This window comes from Malaclemys terrapin, chromosome 6 (genome assembly GCF_027887155.1).
Source record: "Malaclemys terrapin pileata isolate rMalTer1 chromosome 6, rMalTer1.hap1, whole genome shotgun sequence".
Lineage (NCBI taxonomy): Eukaryota > Metazoa > Chordata > Testudines > Emydidae > Malaclemys > Malaclemys terrapin.
In genome coordinates, this window is record NC_071510.1 from 109946065 (window position 1) to 109969171 (window position 23107).

Consider the following 23107-nt stretch of genomic DNA (forward strand, 5'->3'; position numbering starts at 1 on the left):
AGATAGGGCTTGCCACTCTCCCTGCTGCAACCTTCAAGGTAATCTTTGCCTTTAGTTTAGGCTCGAAGCCTTTAACGGATTTAGTTGCCAACTTTCACACGGTAAATAAACACCCCAACTTTCACAATAAGCCAAAAATCAAGCTAATCCCATTTCAAAACAAGGCCTAAACAACCCAATCCCTAAGAACCCCAACAGTCATGTGACTAGATTCCCCCCCCCCCAGCACCCTAAGAACCCCAACAGTCATGTGACTAGATTTCTCCCCCCCCTCCCGGCATGCAGTCTGGGACTGTGGTGGGTCTGCTGTGCACTCCTGATTCTCTCCCCACCCTTGCCCCTGCTTGCCCCTTGCCCCCCACCCTTTCCCTTGCTTGCCGGGAGTTGATAAAAAAAAAAAAGCAAAAAGCTACAAGCAAAAAGTAGCCAACAAACAACTCACAAGCCAATTAAGCCAAAAACAAGCCCAATTTCTGTTTTTTTTTTTTTTTTTTCATGGGTTTGGCATTCTGATTTCAAGCTCTCTGCCTAAGAGTGGCACGGCACCTCATACCCTCACCTGGGCTTTGAAAACCACCTGAAAATCTGTTCCATAAATAAGCTGCATCTCCCCCCCACACCCCCCCTCAACCTGTATCTTGACTGGAGAAGGAGCCTTTTCCATGATTACTGCTTCCGCCTGTAGCATCTCCTGAAACACTAACTTTGCGGACCCCCTTTCCTACTGCACTGTTGGAGCTGCCTTTTCCGCCCCACAACAGAAGAGTGCACTCTGCTGACCCCCACACCTCAGACAGCGGTATTTGTGCCTGCACTGGGATCGAAAACCTCTCTCATCATTAAATGCAAAAGCACACATTGGCTTTTATAGCCGCCTTTTGATAATAAGACTTTGGCATTGTCCACCTGCTGTCTGTAAATGCCAGCTGGACAGGGTGATAAGAAGTCATATGCTCCAGCCAAAATTCCCGGTCTGTTTTACCCCAGGTTCCTTTGCTGTCCTTTGTCTAAATTTTTGGTCATATCTTAACCATGCAGTCCAACCATGTAGCACAAGCCCTCACTATTAAGTTCTATACTGGAATAAGGAAATACGCCTCGTGGGTTGCTCACACAAATTATACTCACATAAATGCAAAAGGCTGCAGACAAGTTCTCAAGAGTTGGAGGCATCTTAGGTCTATGGGGTTTGTCCTCATTTTTGTGCATTTTGCCCCTTTCTTCTGTCTGCTCGTCCTCGAACAACAAGGTAAATAAATCCACAAATTCCCTTTTCCAAATCTTTTCCTTAGCCCCTTTAGACATGATTCTTGAGTAAGTGATTGGATCCCGCATAAGCTCTATAGGCATTAACTACCTTGTCTCCTGCCCGAGTTTCATTAGGAATGATGCCCTCTGGAGCCAGAGTGAGGTCCCTCTCTAATTGCTCCATATTCCTGTGTAAGATTTGAGTCCCATCCCTAAACTTTGACAGTGTTACTTCCTCATCTGAGAGGAGCCCACTCTTGTCAGGCAGACTATCCAACTTATGGGCCACCAATGCCAATGACTTTGCCAGGTGACCCCATATCCTTTAGGCAGTGCATTCTGAGGGAAGAGGGACCTGGGCCACCACCCTTCCCCAAGTGCCAAGGTTTGCAATCCCCTCCTTCATTATCTGCAACCTGCTGGTGAACTCTCACCTCCCCCCATGCCCCGCTGCATCCTGAGGATGCCTGTTGAACTCTTGGCAGGTTATGGAAATGGGGCGCAGGTCCAGGGTGACTCATCCACTCTTTGGCATCCTCGTCCACCTCAGTGAGGCTTGGACCCTCGCTAACCCTGAACTCAGACCCTGAATCCATCCTATGGACCTCCTGTATGAGGGGTTCACAATCCCATCCCAGGCATTCTTCCGGTTCACCACTATCCTGAAAAAAGAACTGTCCCTGCCAAGGTCCCATGTCCTGCCCAGCTGCTCCCCTCAGTGTGTGATTCTCTTTGGCGCCTGTGGCAGGCCATTGGTCCTCACCCGAACTCCATTCCTGCAAAGACGGAGCACAACTTTCCCCATGGGGCTGCGATCCCAGGCCCACAATTCTCTGGCAAAGCTGCCTAGGTGAACCCTCACCCACCTCTGAGGCCACACTCTCAGTGCCTCCATTAGGACAGGGCTGGGTCCCTGCGGGAGGGTACCCCCACTACCTATACCTGCTGCTTTGCCCCAAGGGGAGGGTGGGGGGAAGGGACCAGGCATTCTGCCTGGCTCCTGCAGAGCAACTCCTGGAGCAGGCACCTGCAGTCCACCTGTACCCTTGGCCAAAGGCTTGCGAGCCCTCCTACCCCCCAGAAATGGGGGTGGTGTAGCATGACACAAGGAGCACTGTACTCCCCTGGCAGCCACATTACGCCCATGGCCTCTCCTCCCATGTGCAGTGAGAGGGGTGGGGGCCAAAGCAACAAACCCATCTCCCACAGGGCCACCTGGTAGCAGCACCACCTGACCCCCGCCCCGTCCCCCTCCCCAGAGAATAGTGGAAGGGGTGGGATGGCTGAGGCAACTTCCCCACCCTGGCAGGGCTACCCAGGAATACAGGACCCTTCCCAGCCACTGTAGAGGCATCAGGTCAAATCCTGAGAGCTGGAGAATGCTGGCCAATCAGCACCCCTTCTCTCCAGCTGGCCAATGGAAGCCAAAGACTTCCGGGGGGAGAAGCTACTTAGAGTCCCTTCGCAAGTGCATCCCTCCCTGCTGGGATTGTCCCCTTTCACCACTGACCCCATCAACTTCCCCCACCAGTTGAGGCAGGTGGGTGGCACCCAAGAAATTCTGTCTCTGCACAGTAACCTGCCTGAGAAATGAAGCAAGCTACATTGCAAATACTGGGAAATAATATCCTGGGTTGTGCACGTGAACTAACAATGTCCTTAGTAATGGAAATTTGTTAGGGAAAGGTAGAATACACTGGGTCTGCCTACCATCAGTGAGCGGAAAGCTTCCTCAGATTCTAAGCTGCATTATTCCCTCTGTGCATTAATACATCCTTCCTCTGCCTCATTTCTATAGACATGTTATTTTAAAGAAAAAATATTTTGCAAACAGAATGTATTGGCCCAAATGTTTTGGCCACACGGTCTTATTTAACCAAGCAATGCAATAAAATAGGCAAAATAAAGAGAGATTGATGAGACCGCAAATAGAGGAAGTGGAAGGCATTCATTAGGTGGCTAGGAAATTAAAATGTCAGAGTAGAGGCAAGGCAGGTACATCATAAAGGGATCCCAAAAGTAAAGAAACAATTAGTAGATGAAAGAATAACATACAAAGTACTGAAATAAAAAGGAGATAATACTGTAAGTGCAGCCCAGGAGAAAAGGAATTGAAAACTCATATTAGCAGAGCGGAAAGCTAATGCAACACCAGTGGCTAAAACAACCTTCCACAACTCCTTAATAGACAGTTTTACCCTGTCTATTCTCATGAAAATTGTGCAATGTGAAATTCTGAGGCTGGCACCATTACTATTAAAAAGACTTAAATTTAGATACAGTAAACATTTTCAGACTCTAAAATCTATTCCTGTGATTCATCAGACACAAAAAAATTTTGTCACAGATAAAGAAATTCTTTTGAAAGCCGGAAAGGGCAAACATTTCAGAAATACAACTTCTATGGTAAACTGTAACTGCAAAATATATGTGCTCACAAGATACATGTGTTCATAAGCAAATAAAGTAATTGCATGCACAGATGAGTATTTTTGCATGGCATACCCTTTTTGCCCATGCAAATGTGTATTTTGAATATATACCTACCCGTTTATGTTTACTTGTACACATTTTGCAGGCACAACTTAGATGCCCAATATTGAAATTTGACCTCATAGGTCAGTGGTCCCCACACTGTGGCACACACACCCCTACAGGAGTGTAGAGGAATGTTCAGGGGGTGCAGTGGGTCCTGGGCCAGCCCCCACAGGGGCCAGGGAAGGAATGCCACCCTGGCCCCACCCTCAGGGGCGCTGGAACAATTTTTATAGTGGGAGGTGCTGAGTGCCATTGAACCAAACTGTAAACCCTGTATGTGATGGGAACCACTTCAAGTCAGGGGGTGCTGCAGCACCCCCCCATACTCCTAGTTCCTGCACCTATGCCAGCCACAGCTCTGGCCCTGGCTGAGGCTCCACTCCCAGCTCCTCTCCTGACTGTGGCTCCGGCTCCCAACTGTGGCCCTGCTCCCAGCCCCAGTCCCTGCTCCGCCCCCAGCCCAGCTCTGCCTTCATTCCCTCTTCGCCACCAAACCAACTCTGCCTCTTGCCCCAGCTCCTCCCCCAGCTCCAGTTCTACCCCCAGCTCCACTTTCAACCCAGGTGCCTCTGATGAGCCACCTGTGCAGGAATAGGGGGGGTGACGTGGACAGATTCCATTACTGGTAAGGGCGGGATGCGACAGAAAAAGTTTGGGACAAATTGTCAACTATAGTAATGATGTTAAAGCTGTTAACTTCTCCGTTGATTATTTCCCCCAGAAACCTGCCCTATAAAAAGAGTACATTGTGGTATTTATAGCTATGTAACTAAAAAGAGATGTCTGTCTGTTCGGATAAAGACATCCCTAAGGGGAGGATCTATTAATGGAGATTCTCTATGTCCTAGTAAGGAAAATGATAAAATACAGGTAGGATCTGATCAAAAACAGTCAAATTAAAGAGTCCTGTTCAATTACATCATGTAATGGCAGACAGCTAAAAAGTGACAAGTTTTCAAAGTGCTTATATACCAATGCTAGAAGTCTAAATAATAAGATGGGTGAACTAGAGTGCCTCATATTAAATGGGCATATTGCTATAATAGGCATCACAGAAACTTGGTAGAATGAGGATAATCAATGGGACACAGAAATACCAGGGTACAAAATATATCGAAAGGACAGAACAGGTTGTGCTGGTGGGGGAGTGGCACTATATGTGAAAGAAAGTGTAGAATCAAATGAAGTAAAAATCTTAAATGAACCAAACTGTACTGTAGAATCTCTATGGATAATAATACGATGCTCTGATAATAAGAATATAGCAGTAGGGATATATTACTGACCACCTGACTAGGATGGTGATAGTGACTGTGAAATGCTCAGGGAGATTAGAGAGGCTATTAAAATAAAAAACTCAGTAATAATGGGGGATTTCAACTATCCCCATATTGACTGGGTACATGTCACCTCAGGACAGATGCAGAGATAAAGTTTCTTGACACCTTAAATGACTGCTTCTTGGAGCAGCTGGTCCTGGAACCCATTAGAGGAGAAGCAATTCTTGATTTAGTCCTAAGTGGAGCACAGGATCTGGTCCAAGAGGTGAATATAGCTGGACTGCTTGGTAATAGTGACCATAATATAATTAAATTTAACATCCCTGTGGTGGGAAAAACATCACAGCAGTCCAACACTGTAGCATTTAATTTCAGAAAGGGGAACTACACAAAAATGAGGAGGTTAGTTAAACAGAAATTAAAAGGTACAGTCCCAAAAGAGAAATCTCTGCAAGCTGCATGGAAACTTTTTAAATACACCATAATAGAGGCTCAACTTAAATGTATACCCCAAATTAAAAAACATAATAAGAGAACCAAAAAAAGTCCCAACAAAGTAAAAGAAGCAGTGAGAGGCAAAATGGCTCCTTTAAAAAGTGGAAGCTAAACCCTAGGAAAATAGAAAGGAGCAAGAACTCTGGAAAATGAAGTGTAAAAGTATAATTAGGAAGGCCAAAAAAGAATTTGAAGAACAGCTAGCCAAAGACTCAAAAAGTAATAGCAAAAATTTTTTTAAGTACATCAGAAGCAGGAAGTCTGCTAAACAACCAGTGGGACCACTGGACGATTGAGATGCTAAAGGAGCTAAAGCCATTGTGAATTCTTTGCATCAGTCTTCATGGCGGAGCATGTGAGGGAGATTCCCAAACCTGAGCCATTATTTGTAGGTGACATATCTGAGGAACTGTCCCAGACTGAGGTGTAATTAGAGAAGGTTTCGGAACAAATTGATAAATTAAACAGTAATAAGTTACCAGGATCAGATGGAATTCACCCAAGAGTTCTGAAGGAACTCAAATGTGAAATTGCTGAACTATTAACTGTAGTCTGTAACCTATCATTTAAATCAGCTTCTGTACCAAATGACTGGAGGATAGCTAATGTGACACCAATTTTTAAAAAGGGCTCCGGAGGTGATCCCGGCAATTACAGGCCAGTAAGCCTGACTTCGGTACCGGGAAAACTGGTTGAAACTATAGTAAAGAACAATATTGTCAGACATATAGATGAACCTAATTTGTTGGGGAAGAGTCAACATGTTTTTTGTAAAGGGAAATCATGCCTCACCAATCTACTAGAATTCTTTGAAGGAGTCAACAAGCATGTGGACTAGGGGGATCCAGTGACTATAGTGTACTTTAGATTTTCAGAAAGCCTTTGACAAGGTCCCTCACCAAAGGCTCATAAGCAAAGTAAGCTGTCATGGGATAAGAGGGAAGGTCCTCTCATGGGCTGGTAACTGGTTAAAAGATAGAAAACAAAAGGTAGGTATATATGGTCAGTTTTCAGAATGGAGAGAAGTAAATAGTGGTGTCCCCCAGGGGTCTGTATCGGGACCAGTCCTATTCAACATATTCATAAATGATCTGGAAAAAGGGGTAAACAGTGAGGTGGCAAAATTTGCAAATGATACAAAATTACTAAAGATAGTTAAGACCCAGGCAGACTGCGAAGAGCTACAAAAGGATCTCTCAAAACTGGGTGACTGGGCAACAAAATTTCAGATGAAATTTAATGTTGATAAATGCAAAGTAATGTACATTTGAAAACATAATCCCAACTATACATATAAAATGTCTAAATTAGTTGTTACCACTCAAGAAAGAGATCTTGGAGTCATTATGGATAGTTCTCTGAAAACATCCACTCAATGTGCAGCGGCAGTCAAAAAAGTGAACACAATGTTGGGAATCATTAAGACGGAAAATATCATATTGCCTCTATATAAATCCATGGTACACCCACATCTTGAATACTGCATGCAGATGTGGTCACCCCATATCAAAAAAGATATACTGAAATTGGAAAGGGTTCCGAAAAGGGCAACAAAAATTATTAGGAGTATGGAACAACTTCCATATGAGGAGAGATTAATAAGATTGGGAAAGAGACGACTAAGGGGGGATATGATAGAGGTCTATAAAATCATGACTGGTGTAGAGGAAGTAAATAAGGAAGTGCTATTTACTTCTTCCCATAACACAAGAACTAGGGGCCATGAAGGACATAAATCTACACCATGTAGAGGTCAAGCATAGGAGTTTATTACACACAGCGCTGGCGGAGTGTCACCTTGCTTATTAGGCTCAGAGACACTGTCAATCAATTGATTACAATAGAATATATAGATTTTTCCATGGGCGGGGGAAAGTGACAGGGTAGGCAGTTCCACACCCTGGGATAGGTTTTGCAGCAAGACACAATAGCACAGTAGCCAATGGTTAACAGGTAACATAATGTCTCCGCCCATGGTCTCAAGTTAGCAAGTTAACATTTAATTAATACTTTGATAGAATGTTATTAGTATAAAATATATATGTTGAATTCTGATATGGAGTCCATTGGAATGGGTAGCTCCTCTGATTGTCCAGCAGATACATTCCTAGGGGTTAAAATGGAAAAACAGTGAAAGTATATGGCAATAAAGATTGTCTCCTTTATGTCTTAAGGCAAGCATTGGTCCCTTGGAAGGGGAGATGGGAGGATGCCATATCTTGTAATGACATGTGCCAACTTTTCATAAACTCAAGGTTGGATCTGTGGGAAGAACGTCTCCCTACAGAAGAAGCTAACACAATAGGAACAGGGATTCTTTGTTCAATTTGAAACATAATTATTCAGTTATTGCTTCAACATCTGGCATTTTCACTAACCAAGCATATCTTTAGCAAAGGCAATGTTATCTTGTTTATTCTGCTTTTCTCTTAGCTAATCACTATTTGCTAAGGCCTCTGGTCTCTTGACCAAACTCTGGACATTGGGTCTGAAACAGAGCTGGCACAATCCAAATACCTGGTTGTTATATAAAATGCACATGGATTTTAACCCTTCAGCCACCAAATGAAATTAATAAGTAGTAGATTTAAAACAAATAAAAGGAAGTATTTCTTCACACAAACGCACAGTCAACCTGTGGAACTCTTTGCCAGAGGATGTTGTGAAGGCCAAGACTATAACAGGATTCAAAAAAGAACTAGATAAATTCATGGAGAGTAGGTCCATCAATGGCTGTTAGCCAGGATGGCAGGAATGGTGTCCCTAGTCTCTGTTTGCCAAAAGCTGGGAATGAGCAACTGGGAATGGATCACTTGATGATTACCTTTTCTGTTCATTCCCTCTGAAGCATCTGGCATTGGCCACTGTTGGAAGACAGGATACTGAGCTAGATGGACCTTTGGTCTGACCCAGTATGGCCATTCTTATGTTCTTCTGTGTACAGCACAGCTTTAAATATAGAGGTGACACTGAGTTTCAGGAGCAGCTTCCACTTTGTGTTTCAGTTCTGATGCAGAATGTTAGAGTCACTATGTATTGTTTCTCAGGAAGACAGAGTGAAATACTAGCCACACTGAAGTCACTTGCAAAATTTCTATTTACTTCAGTTGGGCCAGGATTTTTATCCTTTCTATGTTTTTCCTTAATCTGAAGTAAAAGTAATATAGACTGAATAATACTTATTTTGATCTATGTATGTAGCAAATTGTAACAAATATCTGGAGTGGTTTTGTAGGCTGAAGTGGGGAGGGAAATATTAACCACATGTAAGGCTATTGGGTTTTTAACAGATGAACTTAATGGGATTTGAGCACGTTTTAAGTACTTTGCTGAATTGAGGCCTTTGAGATCACATGAGTCTGAAGAAGAAAAGTGTATTTTCCCTTCTTCTCTCTCTCTTTTTAGTCTTCTCAGAAGAAATAGTAAAATGAATACTTCCAGTTGGTCACTTGTGTGACCTAGTGTTTACTAATCATCATAGGTGGCGAGTTCCATACCCACGTGGTGCTCGGGCACCAGCAATATTCAGAGCCAGGGGCCCAGCTCCAGCAATACTTGGGACCGGGTTTACCCCCCCTCCACGCCTTCCCCGAGTGTCCCCTGGCCCCGACTTGCTGCCCCCGCCCCCCCGCTCTCCTAGGGTGACCAGATCACCAAAGACAAATATCGGGACGCGGGGGGGGGGGGGTGACGTGGGGGGGTGACGTGGGGGGTGCGTGTCGGGGGGCGGGGCCAAAAAAAAAAAAAAACCTTCCTCCGCAAGCGCTGGAGGGAGGCCCGGGAGACTCAGGGGAAGCACGGGGCCGGGGTGAGTGAGAGCCCGGCCTGGCCCCCAGCAGGCAGGACTCAGTTGGTGGTTGGGAGAGGAGGGGGGCGGCCCGCGGGGCCAGGCAGTGGCTGTTCTCACCCCTGGGCAGCGGGACTCGGGAGCAGCCGCTGCTGCAGCTCCCACTGCCGCGGGGGAGGAAGCGGCCATGGCGCTCCGCGGCTGCGGCTCTGGCGCCCCCGAACCTCCCGAGCCGGGGCCTGCTGCAGGGACCCAGCAGCGCGTACGCTGCGCCCAGCCCCTGGCCAGTCGCGTCTGGGCTCTGCCCAGCTGGTGCTATCCCGCGGCGGCCCCGGAGTGGGGGCAGCAGGCCCCAGCCCCCCCCGTCCCGCTCGGGTCCCGCAGGGGAACGAACGGGGCTGGGCTGCCGATGCCTCCGCCCCGGGACCGCCACGGGATAGTACCAGCTGGGCAGAGCCCAGACGCGACTGGCCAGGGGCTGGGCGCAGCGTGCGCGCTGCTGGGTCCCCGCAGCAGGCCCCGGCTCGGGGGGTTCGGAGGCGCCGCAGCCGCGGAGCGCCATGGCCGCTTCCTCCCCCCGCGGCAGTGGGAGCTGCAGCAGCGGCTGCTCCCGAGTCCCGCTGCCCGGGGGGGAGAACAGCCGCCGCCTGGCCCCGCGGGCCGCCCCCCTCCTCGCCCTACCACCCAACTGAGTCCTGCCTGCTCGGGGCCAGGCTGGACTCTTACTCACCCTGGCCCCTGGCCCTGCGCTTCCCCTGAGTCTCCCGGGCCTCCCTCCAGCGCTTGCGGAGGGGGGAGGAAGGGCGAGCCTGGGGAAGAGGCGGGGATTCGGGGAGGGAGCCAATCGGGGGAGGAGGGGGCGGAGTCGGGGCGGGGGGGGTGCGAGCACTTCCGGGCTCTAGGCTCCGGGGCATTTCCTTGTTTGTCCGGTTGTCCCGACCGCATGTCGGTCGGGACGCGGGACAAACAAGGAAATATCGGGACGGTCCCGATAAAATCGGGACGTCTGGTCACCCTACGCTCTCCTTTCATGGGCCCTGGAGCAGTGTCCCTGTCTCTTCTGTGTGCGGGTCCGTGCTGCTGCACGGTCCTAGTGCCCCCCATCTCGACTGCCAGGGCAGACTGACTCTGAGCCTGCTCTTCCCCCTCAGACCTTTTCATTTTCCAATGCGACCCTCCAGCAACACAGGGGGGCCCCTTGCCCGCAGTCACTGCTCCTGCCCCACGCTGGGCAAGGGGCAGCCCCATCCCTCACCCCCAGTGAGGCTACAGTCAGGGGCAACAGCAGGGGAGGAGGTGAACGCAGCTACGAGGGAGACAAGGGAGATTCCTGGGTCCTAGGAGCACATGCAATGACAGTGGTGGGGGTGAGTGTGCTGGTGGGGGTAGGATAGGGGGCTCGTCCCCCAGAGCTTGCTGCTGCCAGCAGGGAAAGAGCTGGGGGGAGTCCTCCTCTCTGGCCCCTGTCCCAGAGCAGCCTTCCTGCACCCCAAACTCATCCTCAACCCTGCCCTACCCCAGAGCCCTCATCCCCCCACACCCTGACCCTCTGCCAGAGCCCTGAGCCCCTCCAGCACTCCAAACACCTTATCCCCAGTCCCAGCCAGAGCCCTCATCCCCCACACTCCTACTCTTGCCCTGAGCCCCTCCCACACCCCAAACCCCTCATCTGCAGCCACACCCCACAGCCCTCACCCCTGCACCTCATCCCTCTGCACCCCTCCTATCCCAAAACTCCCTCCCAAAGCCTGCACCCTGCACCCCAATCCCCTGCTCCAGCCTAGGACCTACACTCCAGACCTCCTCCCTCACCCAAACTCCCTCCTAGAGCCTTGGGCAGGTGGGGGCCAGAGTTTGGGCAGGGGCAGGTTCTGGGCACCACCAAAATTTCTACAAACATGCCACCCCTGCTAATGATATGTTCATGATTTCATCAACAGTTTAGCATTCAGAACAGAAAACTAAATATCTTACACACTAGACCAAGTTTTTGACTACAAATCTGGCGAAAATGAAGCAAACAAGCAGGAATGGAAGAAGCTAATGCAAACATCATTTTGCTCTACAAAATGGCAGCCTCTGCACAGCGAGACTTCTCACATATGGTGTGTGCCAGTTCATGTGTGTGGAGGCTGCTATTTTGTAAAATGGCAGCTTCTTGGCGCAACATTTGTGGAGCAGGTCCAGACACATTGGCTGTGCGGAGGTTGCTGTGTGGATACCAGTTTGGCCATTTGCACCATCCTTCTGTGCAAAGATCCCACTGAAGGATTTGAATCCAGATGATTCTTATCTGTGGGCAGCAGCCTTATCAACAGAGCATCCTCACTCCTGGAGCTGGTAGGCGCCTGTGCTAGCCTTTTCTGAGATGGGAATCTGCTGTGGCTTGTAAGATCCTTAAGGTAGGGCCCATATCTTCTTTTATGCCACCCTGAGTACACTGTTGGCACTCAAGGATAAAGAATCACTGTAAGTCACTGGCTCTGTGCTCCCCTAGTAGAAGCTGGAAATGGGCGACAGGGAATGGATCACTTGATAATCACCTGTTCTGTTCATTCCCTCTGGGGCACCTGACATTGGCCATTGTTGGAAGATAGGATATTGGGCTAGATGGACCTTTAGTCTAACCCAGTCTGGCCATTCTTATGTTCACCACACAGGTCTTCCTAAGTCATGGTCTCATTTACTCAACTGTGAATTCCTCTTTCTAATTTGTGAGAAGAGGCACATTTTACTCATTTTTATGCAGAGTATCTACCGCATCCTGCAGCAGTGAGTCTAGTGAGGAAGTAATGAATGAAACACAAGAGTGCAAGAAACCTAATCACAGATTGATTAGACTTCCTTTGAGTATGGCTTCACCAGTGTTTTGGTCAAGAGCAAAGAAAGTGCCTGCTATCTCACACAGCGTTATCTAGTTAAAGCATGAAGCCTAATAAACTTAAATGACACTTGGGAACCCTTCAAAAGGAACACGTAAGAAAATGAAGGTCATTTTTCTCGCATCAGAACAAAGAACTTTCATGTCAACAAATGCAATTCAAGAGAGCCATGTCCATCTCTGACTGAGCTCAAAAGACATCACGTGAGGTGTTACCACATCGCACAGGCCAAGAAGCCTCACACAATTGGAAAGACTTTATGTTTGTTTGCCTTGGTTTCCCCACACATTTTCTCCAGACAAAATTAAAGCCATATACTCTTTAACAACACATGAAGCAAAGGAGTGAAGCGATAGGAGCAGATCAGGAAAACACACTGGTAGAGTATTTGAAAAACACGGATGGTTTTGCTCTTCAAGTTGATGTGAGCACTGTGGGTTGTGATGCATATTTTTTCACAAAAGCCAAGAAAACATAGGAGAGTGCAATTCTCAAAGACATTCTGGTCTATCTCCCTTTTCCTGGACACGAGACAGCACAAGGAATGTTTGATGTGCTATGTGGCTGCACCTAAAACAAAAATATCACATGTAATCACATGGTGAGCACAGATGCAGCTCCATCTGTGGCAGGCCACAAAGCAGGTCTGCATGCATTGGTAAAGATAGTTGTTCCATCTGCTGTGAGGACTCATTGCATGATTCACAGTGAACAACTGGCATCTAAAGCTCTGAGTTCAGCACTTGTAGCGGGCCTCATCTATAGGGAACTACATCAAGACTCAGCCTCTGTCTGAAGACATAGGGTCCAATCATAATGCGGTGTTATTCCACATGGAAGCTCATTGGCTCTCAAGAGGAAAAGTACTAAGATGATTTTTTGAACTGAGAGATGAGCTGTGTGCCTATGCAATGAATGGCAAAAAGAGTGAATTTGTTAACTTTCTGTGACCAGAGGAAGATGTGCCTTCTTGCCTGTGCCACAGGTGTATCTGGGAAACTGAATGAATTGAATACAGGTCTGCAAGAAAAGAACACCCACATCCTTCAGCTGAGTGATCGAATCACAGGATTCACAAAGAAAATTGTTTTCTGGAAGAATAATCTAGTGAAGACAAACTTATGAATCCTTCCTGCAGCTTTGCAAATTCCTGGCTGACAGTAAAATTATTCAGCCTCCCAAGGAGGTGATGGCTCAGTATCTCAGCCAGATAGAGAAATAATTTGCATTGTTTTTCCCCTGACATGGACGTGACAAAGTACGATTGGGTGCAAAATCCCTTTCAGTGCAAGGCTGATGTCATGGATTTGCCAGCAGATTAAATCAAACAGCTCATTGACATTTCTTGAGGTTGATTCTTTCAAGGAACATGTACCCAACTTTCTCTCTTGGGTTCTGTTTCACTGTCAAGAATGAATATCCTGCATTCTCAATACTCTCTTTGATGGTGCCATTTGTGAGCACATATTTGTGTGAACTGTGAAGCTGGATTCAGCGCACTTGTGTCCATCAAGTCTTGGTATCAATCTACTGTTGATGTCACTTAGGAAATTAGATGTGCAGTTTCCACCATGCTACCAGACTTCAAGAAGCTGTATCACAACACACAAGCCCATGTATCATATTAGAGAGCATTAAATAGCATATCTAGTGTGTAAATTCCTTGGTCGCTATGTTGCTTTGTTACTGTCTGGGGTCACAAGAAACAGTATAAATGGGGTCATGCAGGGAAAAAGTTTGGGAACCCCTGGTGCAGATAGTCCCTGCCTTTAGAAGCTTATGGTCTAAATAGACAAGACAGAGAAAGGTTAGTAGAAAGAATCATCATCTCTCTTTTATAGTTGTGGAACTGAAGCATAGTGAGATGAAGGTTAAGATTTTTCAAAGCAGTCTGAGGAATTTAGAGATTTAGCCACCATTCATTCTAATAAGGAATGTGGTAAAGCTTTTAGACTACTCTGAAAATCTCATCCTATGTGACTTCTTAAGGTTACACAGTAAGTCTGCAGCATAGTTGGGAACTGAACCCAAATCTTCTGAGTCCTAATTCAGTCCCTTAACCACAAGGGTCTCAGAGGAGGAGAGGATGGAGTCAGGAGTGGGCAGGTAATAGGTGGGCATGAAAGGACTGTGAAAGAAGGCACGGAGATAGATAGAAAAAAGTACCTTCAGGGGACATTCTGAGCAGTGTAGGAGAAGAGGGAGTGAAAGTAGATGAGAACTGAGGAAAGAGGGTTCTAAGCTGTAGGGGGCCTGGAAGGTAAACACAAGGAGTGTTGAATTTGATTAATGAGGTAATATTGAGCCAGTGAAGGGATTTAAGGAAGGGCTGAATTTGATCTTAGTATTGGGAAAGGCAGATGAGTTTTGCACCACACATTTGAGGGGTTGAGGTAACTGTTGAGGCATGCCAGTGGTGGAGGCTGCACTAATCAAAGTCTGAGAGAGGGATTTTGGCAGAAGAGATGGAAAGTTTGGAGATGTTAAGATAAACAATTGGCAGCATCCAAATAAATGGGAGGATGGGGATGGGAGGCTATGAAATGTGGAATGACTGAACTATGAAGCAGAACCTGCGTCTTGTTCTACCCTTTTTTTTTTTCTTTGAAAGTTTTTTTTTTTAGGGCCAGATTCTGAGCAGCCCTGCTTAGTTATGCCAGGGATGTAAGAGGCAAAGAGTTGTCAGTTGTGGGAGAAACAATATATAGAATCAAGGTATTGTCCAAAAATTAACTATAAAAATAATTTGGCGAAAACATTTGGTGACAAATGTTTTGAAGGTAGAGGTCTAGTGGCACAGGTCCAGGTGCACTAGCACCTGCACACAAGGTTATTCCAGTTCCACAAAACTAGAGTAATTCCATGTGCAAATTGTTAGTTAGATACCTAACTGCCAGCTTGTACGTGTAATTCCCTGGTGTCCTTGCAGTGGTAACTGACCCCACAAATGTGAGTGCACATGGATTCCCATCTTTCTTTAAAAATGTGCCCTGTTAACTGTAAATTTAAATAACGCAAGAGAATCAGCTGTATAGATGTCTATAAGGAAGAGATTTCCACCAGTCCAGGACACCAGTACAAATGGGGTGTATGATAGGGCTAGAGGTAGATGGAGGATTTTCTGACCCCAAATGAATTCACTCTGAAAACGGAAGAAGAGTCTATTAGTGAGGGAGAATGTATACCAAATGTGGGGTTAGAGAGAGAGAAAAGATTGGTTATGATGATATCAGCAAAAAGGTAAAGCTGAGGAAGAAAATAAACCAAAATGTATAATTGTAAGATCCCTAGCCAAAGAAATAAAACTATGTGATATTAACTCTGTGAAAGTATCTGACTGGATTTTTAAAAAAACAACAGGGGATATTGTAAGAGCCAGGAGGCTGTGAGTTGGTGATCTTTCAGTCGACTGTAAAAACAAAGAGCAAGCTGATAAACTGCTAAAAACTAAAATGCTGGGGAAAGTCAAATGTATGCAATGTAGTTGTAGTCGTGTCAGTCCCAGGATCTTAGGGAGACAAGGTGGGTGAGGTAATATATTTTATTGGACCAACTTCTGTTGGTAAGAAAGACGAGCTTTTGAGCCACACAGAGCTCCTCTTCTGTCTGAAAAAAGCACTTTGAGTGTCACAGCTAAATGCAAGGTGGAACAGATTGTTTAGCATCAGTAGTTAGCACATATTCCTTCCCCTAAGCAGGGCCGGCTCTAGGATTTTTGCCGCCCCTAGCAGAAACAATTTTGGCCGCCCCTCACCCCCCATTTTTTTCTTACCCCACCCCCGGCCCCGCCTCAGCTCCGCCCCTTGCCCAAATCCCCAGCCCTGCCTCCTCCTCCCAGGCTCTCAAGCCTGGGAGGGAGGGTGAGCAGCGGCACGCGAATCAGCTGTTCCACGTGCCGCAGCCGCTCAGGATCTCCCCCTCCCTCCCAGGTTTGAGAGCCTGGGAGGGAGGGGGAGCAGCGGCCCGCGAGCGGCAGCAGTGGAGGTGAGCTAGGGCGGCTGGGCTCATTTTTAGGAGCGGCATTCTGGCGCCACCATGCCGCCCCTAAAAATGTGCCACCCCAAGCACCAGCTTGTTTTGCTGGTGCCTAGAGCCGGCCCTGCCCCTAAGGCAGGGGTAGGCAACCTATGGCACATGTGGGGCGAGCTGATTTTCAGTGGCACTCACACTGCCCAGGTCCTGGCTACCGGTCCGGGGGGCTCTGCATTTTAATTTAATTTTAAATGAAGCTTCTTAAACATTTTTAAAACCATATTTACTTTACAAACAACAGTTTAGTTATTTATTATAGACTTATAGAAAGAGACCTTCTAAAAATTTTAAAATGTATTAACTGGCACACGAAACCTTAAATTAGAGTGAATAAATGAAGACTCGGCACATCACTTCTGAAAGTTTGCCGCCTCCTGTCCTAAGGTGTTATAAGTGCAGTGGTGTGGAGCTGTAGCAACTGTTTGTAAAGGGGAAATGATATGTGGGAGCGAGCATTCCTCTGAAAATTGTATAGAAGGGACAGAGGTCAAATGTCGTAACTGTGATGGTAATTGCAGTCCAGCATAGAGAGGATGTATTGTGACAAGAAAAGCTAAAGAGACAGAAGACAAAAATGGTTAATAACATATCTAATGTGAAAGCATTGAGGAGACTCTCAAATCAAGAGGAGAAGGAAGAGGCAATCAGCACATGAAAAGGGGAACTGTAGGCACAGACTCATTCTATAAAGAATATAATAAACACTGCAGAAAGAATAAGCAATTATATACTCATAATGAAAAAATAAAGGTATATTACATTTATGATAGACATGATAAATTGTACGTCACAAATTGAAAAAATGAGAAAACAATGAATTATAGCAAGGGCAGTGGAAAAATACTTGTATGTTAGCAATCTGTCAATGGACCATATTCATGGAATTTTGAATGAGGTTAATGGTGAAATATGACTAACATGGGGATCTCAATCTTTTGTTGGACTGCACACAGTCTGATAGCACATGCTCAAGAACTGAAAGAAAATATCCTGGAAATGAAAACTAAATCAAATATGATAAGAATCCAGAAAACATGGTGAGTTGAAAAGCTTGCTTTTAAAATTCCAGGGATATTGCCTTTAGGCAAGACTAAAAACTAGGAAGAGGAGGAGGTGTTTGTACTTTCTTTAGGGAAAGATTAAACTACACAGCAGTGGAGAACGAAGAAGCAAGCCTAGATCCCAATGAAGAAGAGAAGTATTTCTTTAAAGATTTATAGTATCTATAACCCACAAGGGAAATTAGAAAGTTAAGAGCTATAAGAAAAAGTGAGGAATGCTAAAAGACCATGTATTATATGCAGTGACTTAAATAGTCATAATAAATTGCAGTGAAGTAAGAAAACTGATAAAAATGGCGCATGCTTAGAAAAGTTTGTTGATGAAAACAATCTAGTGGTTTTAAATGATGGCACCCCAACCAGATTTAATGCAGCTGATGGTAGTTTTTCCTGGTTAGACCTGTAAGTAAGATATTGCAAGTAAATGCAAATGGAGAATGATCATTTCCCTATACTTATTACTTTCAAGGGCAAAGTAAGGTTGAAGGTCATGGGAAATTACCCACCTGGAATTTTAAGAAAGCTAATGGGGAGCTATTTGCAAGTGAATGTGCTGACTTTGTGAATAATCATTGTGTGAGTGCTGACATAGAGAATTTCAATGATAATGTAATAAAGGAATTAATAGCAGCAACTATTGTATCCATAGCTAGGATATTGAAGTACCCCAAAAATAAAAACTCACTTTGATGGTGGAATGAAGAGTGCAAAATGACAGGTAAAGAAGGGAACAAAGCCTATAAAAAGTGAAAAATACAATGAATAGTGAAGACCTAATGAAGTATAAAAGAAGTAAGGCAATAGCACACAAAAAATAAAAAAATCAAAGAGAGTTGGAGGAAATACTGTGGTTGGATGAATAAAGATACCAAGACATCCGAAATACACAGGCAAATTAGAAGAATGAATGGAATTCAGACTAAGGGCTGGTCTACACTGGCGGGGGGGAGTGTCGATGTAAGATACGCAAACTTCAGCTACGCGAATAGCGTGGCTGAAGTCGATGTATCCTATTTGACTTACCCCACTGTGAGGACGGCGGCAAATCGACCGCCGCAGCTCCCCCATCGACGCCCAGGGCCAGCGCAAGGAAGTTTCATGCCCTAGGCGAAACTTCCACCTTGCGCCCCCCCCACCCCAGCCCTGCGGCAGCTCCCCGCCCCCCTCCACCCTGAGGCGCCCCCCCGCGGCAGCTCCCCCCCCCCAGCCTGGGGAGCTGTGTGGCAGCTCCCCCCCCCAAGCTGAGGCACCCCCCCGCGGCAGCTCCCCACCCCCCGGCTCGGGAATCCGTGCAGCAGCTCTGACCCAGGGGTTCCCCTGGGCTGCCAGCGGCGTGCTGACCCAGGGGAACCCCTGCGCTGCCAGCCGGCGGCTCAGATTCCCTCTCCCTCCCAGCACAGCGGCCGCTGTAAAAACAAAAACAAAAAAATGGGGGCACCGCTTTTTGGCTCCCCCAAATCTTGGCGCTTTAGACAACCACCTAGTTGGCCTAAATGGTATCACTGGCCCTGTCGACGCCACTTACTCCTCCTGATGAGGTGGAGTACGTGCGTCGATTCAGGGATCGATTTATCACGTCTAGATGAGATGCGATAAATCGATCCCTGAGAGATCGATTTCTACCCGCCGATCCGGGCGGGTAGTGAAGACGTGCCCTAAGAGTAGCTATGTCCCAGGTTTTATTGGAACTGATGACGGTTAGAAGTTCTGATAATGAGAAAGCAGAAGTTTTAGCAGAAACTTTCTGATCGGTGAAAATCAAAGTGCATATTTTCGCCAAATTAAAGGACAATTCATTGAAGAGAGTTGTGATCTATTATGCAGTTGGGGTAAACATGAAGATATTATACTAAATTAATGGTTTTGTATGTGGCAATTTGAGAACACTATTGAGATGAATGAGAATACATCCCCATAATGTGTAAATATCTCTTTGACAGCAGTTTGAGGGTTCTCTTGGAATTATACAACACTATAGGGGGAAAGGGAGTGATACTGGTTGGGTAGAGGCACCCAGTAGTAATTCAAATATGAAAGCCAGGCAAACTATCCACAGAAGTGGATGCCTATAGACCCAATTGCCCTTATGTCCTGTCTGGGCAAAATTATGGAGAGAATTGTAAGTGAAGGACTGGTTGTCTATTTGGAAAACAATAAGGTGCAGAGTGGTTTAGGAGAGGAAGATGCACCATCACTCACATTGTTAAATTAGAAACTGAAATACAAAAAAGTATGAGGTACAAGGGTCTCACGATAGCTATGCTTTTCTAGATATTGAAAAGGAGTATGACATGCTATGGTGGGAGGCTTATTGTACACAGTAATTGCATTAGGCATAAGGGGGGAAATACAGGGGTGGATTAGAGAATTTTTGAGTAGAGGGGTCACGCAGGTCGGAGTTGGGAAATTTATGTCAAATATATATAATATTAAAAATGGTACAACGCAGGGAAGTTTATCAGCCCAACCTTATTAAATATTATGATAAATGATCTCCCAAAAAGAAATAAGTGCTGGGGTAGGTGTCACTATTCACAGATGATTTTAATCTATGGGTTAGGAGCAGGAATATTGAGGTGGTAGAAAAGAGAAGCAACAAAGCATTAGGAGAGACCTCTGACTAGGGAAATGCATGGGATTTCAAGTTCTCCATTGCTAAAACCAAAGGATTGATCCTTACAAAAAGGAAAGTTACAAAGGAATGTAAACTGTATCTGTCTGGAGAACAAATAGATATAATTAAAAGGTTCAAATTCTTATGGGTAATACGTGATACTAAATTACTTTGGAAAGATCATTTAAACTATTGTTAAAGATAAAAGTACAGGAAGGGTTAATCTGCTTAAAAGTCTTGCTGGGACTAATTGGGGTGCGGATTAGAAAACACTACTGATGGTATACAGAGCCTTAATCAGACCAATTATTGGTTATGGCTGCCAAGCTTTTTGGCCAGCATCAAAATCAGAACTTAAAAAAGTAAATTTAATACAAGCCCAGGCACTATGAATTGCGTGCGGTGCATTTATTACAATACCTCTATGCGTGCTACAGATAGCTTCTGGTGAAATGCCAGTTTGTGAACACTGTGAATGAACCTAACTTTCTGGTCCAAGTTAATGGGAAATGCAATGATCAAAGCACCAAACAAATATAAGAGGATTGTTGGGAATTTGAGGTGAACTATAGCACACGGTGTTAGAACTTCACATGCCATTCAAGTTAAAGTGTGGGTGCAGGAGCTGAAAGACGAGGAAAAGCTTAACAAAGTCAAAACTTTTAGTCAGGGGAAAATTAGTTATGGATGGAAATGGAAATTTACATGTGGGTTTAGATTTCTTTTATAAACGTAAAAGTAAAAATGAAGTGTACCAGCATACAGATGAAAAGTAGTGTTGATTTTGTCAAATATATACAGAAAGGTCCAAAAAAAATAAAAACAGGAAGAGTGGAGATAGTATATTGTATACAAACATTGACAAACAGTACATAGAAAAGAATATCTGATTATGTAGTTGTCATGATAGCCAAACTAGTAGAAATAATGCTAGTATTAAATTGGATCTGAGATATATGCCCAGCAGCTGCGATCATTTTTTTTAATTCAATCTCAGGCCTTACGATGATTAAAAAGGGGTGTCTTCATATGGATATGTGATTTAATCAATGACAATATATTTCTAATAACAGAATTAGTACAGATAGGGATATATGTAGCATTAGCTTGGATCCCAGAGCATATTGGGATAACAGGGAACTAAATGCCAGACAAAGTACATAAAAAAGCTGTAAGAAATGGAAGGCTTGACATTAGGGTTGCCAACATTGCACTTCTGTTTTCTTAGCACCTCCACCCCATCATTAGTTGAATAATAATAAGCAGTACTCACCTACATTCACCAGGGGTATTTCTTGATGCTTTTTTGCAACACTCAGCAACTTCTGATCTTGTTGTATAGAGATGAAAAAAAGGGACAGCTCTTGTAATAAGGGAGTGTCAGCAACCCTAATTGACATAGAAATACTCTTGAGTAAATGGGAATTCAAAAGCCTAGCACAGAAAAATTTAAAAGAGAAATAGCAAAAAATTTGCATTAATGAAAAAGAGGAAGAAGATTTTTTTTGAACTATGCACTAGATTTGAGGATAATGACATACTTAAAGGCCTGGATAGGAAAAATTAAGTAATTTTGTTTAAAGTATTAACTCATGTTTGTGGCTTCAACAAAAATCTTTTTCAAACATATAGACACAAAGATAGACTATGTGCACTCTGTAAGGTGAAAGAAACAATTGGTAACCTTTTATGGGCATGTAAGGGCTTAGATAAAGAAAGGGGAAAGCTTTCTGTGGAATTCAAACATCTTATGGTAACAAACATTACATTGTTATTTAGTACAGACATCGGGGAAATGGAGCATTATTAAAAAGGTGTTGTTACACTACCTGAAAGACACAGGGCAGAGCAAGAGAATATGAGTATTGAGGAATTATAGTTGGTGGTAGCTATAGACTATTCAGGTAAATCTGCTTCACCATAAAAAGAAAAGAAAAAAGAAAGAAAGGGCTTGCTGGGGAAGGAGTCTGTAGTCATGGGAAGTAGAATAAGCTCCAGCGGTAAACCCAGAAACAGGCAAGAGAAGATGGAGAGGTCGGGTAAGAAGGAATCCAGGGAAACAGATACAGGGACAGGGACTGAGCATACTTTGGTTGCTGGTTATAGGATTCCTGGGCTGGAACCCAGTGTAGCAGGTGTGCCCGGGTTCCCCTGCCAGCCACTGGTATGTTGACACCAGTATATTGACACCTGAGTTGGAGTTGAACACCGTTTGAAGATGGCATTTGGGTAGAGGTCCTGTTGTACTAGTAACCGTGGGGTGGACACTAAATGGTGACCTGGTTAGAGGGTCAAGTTACCAGAAGAGAATTATTGCAGAGCATGTAGTCCAGTAGAAGGGGGCACAGATGCAGCGTGAGCTACTTTCCCAGACCTAGACACTAGGAGGCGCACTAGTGGTGAGTGGCAACCCTGTTACAGGGGTGTGAAGGCAGGATAACCCCAGGTTTATAGCATATCATGGATATTTATATATATTGCTCATCCTGGCTTCATAAACTGTGGAGAGACTATTCCTCAGTATGATCAGGGGAAAGGTTCTTAGTTGTATCAACCTTAGGTTTTACTGTAACAAAGGTAAGTAAAAATATTTCAAATGGAAGTGTGTTCTCAAGTGGATTTCAAGTTTAGCTCTGATTTGTAGCCATAGACGCCGACTCCGTGGGTGCTCAGGGGCTCAAACACCTACCGAGAAAAAATAAGGGGTGCTCGCACCCAGAGGGCTGGCCAGGGCTGCTGCTCTGGCAGCCCTGGGGCTGGCAATCAATCAGCTGTTCAGCCACCAGCTAGCTGTTGAGCGGGGCTGCCCTGCCATTCACTCCTCTGTGCCGCCTCCTCCCACCTCACTGCCTTTCAGGCAGAAGGGGGCAGAAAGAAGCCGCAGGTGGTAGGCACTCAGGGGAGCAGGTCTCTAGGAAGGGGCAGAGCAAGGGCAGGAAGAGGTGGAGGGGGGCAGGGCCCCAGGGGCAGAGTGGGGGCAGGGCCAGTATGGAAGCAGGGCACCCTCTGGCAAAACCAAAAGTCAGCACCTATGTTTGTAGCTGTTGTTTTTGGCAGCACTTCCTTGACTAGTCTCTCTGCTTCACTATAGTCAGCCTCACCTACTGTTTGCCTGTTTTTCACACAACAGGGGAGAGAGAAACAGCAAAATGGTGGTAGAACCACCTGCA

General features: G+C 45.5%; 1 protein-coding gene across 7 annotated transcripts in view; it reads left to right on the top strand.

The window, feature by feature from the left end:
• The window catches only part of PRLR (prolactin receptor), a 346542-nt gene that overhangs the window by 288191 nt on the left and 35244 nt on the right, over window positions 1–23107 (top strand). The gene's annotated exons all lie outside the window — the stretch shown is intronic.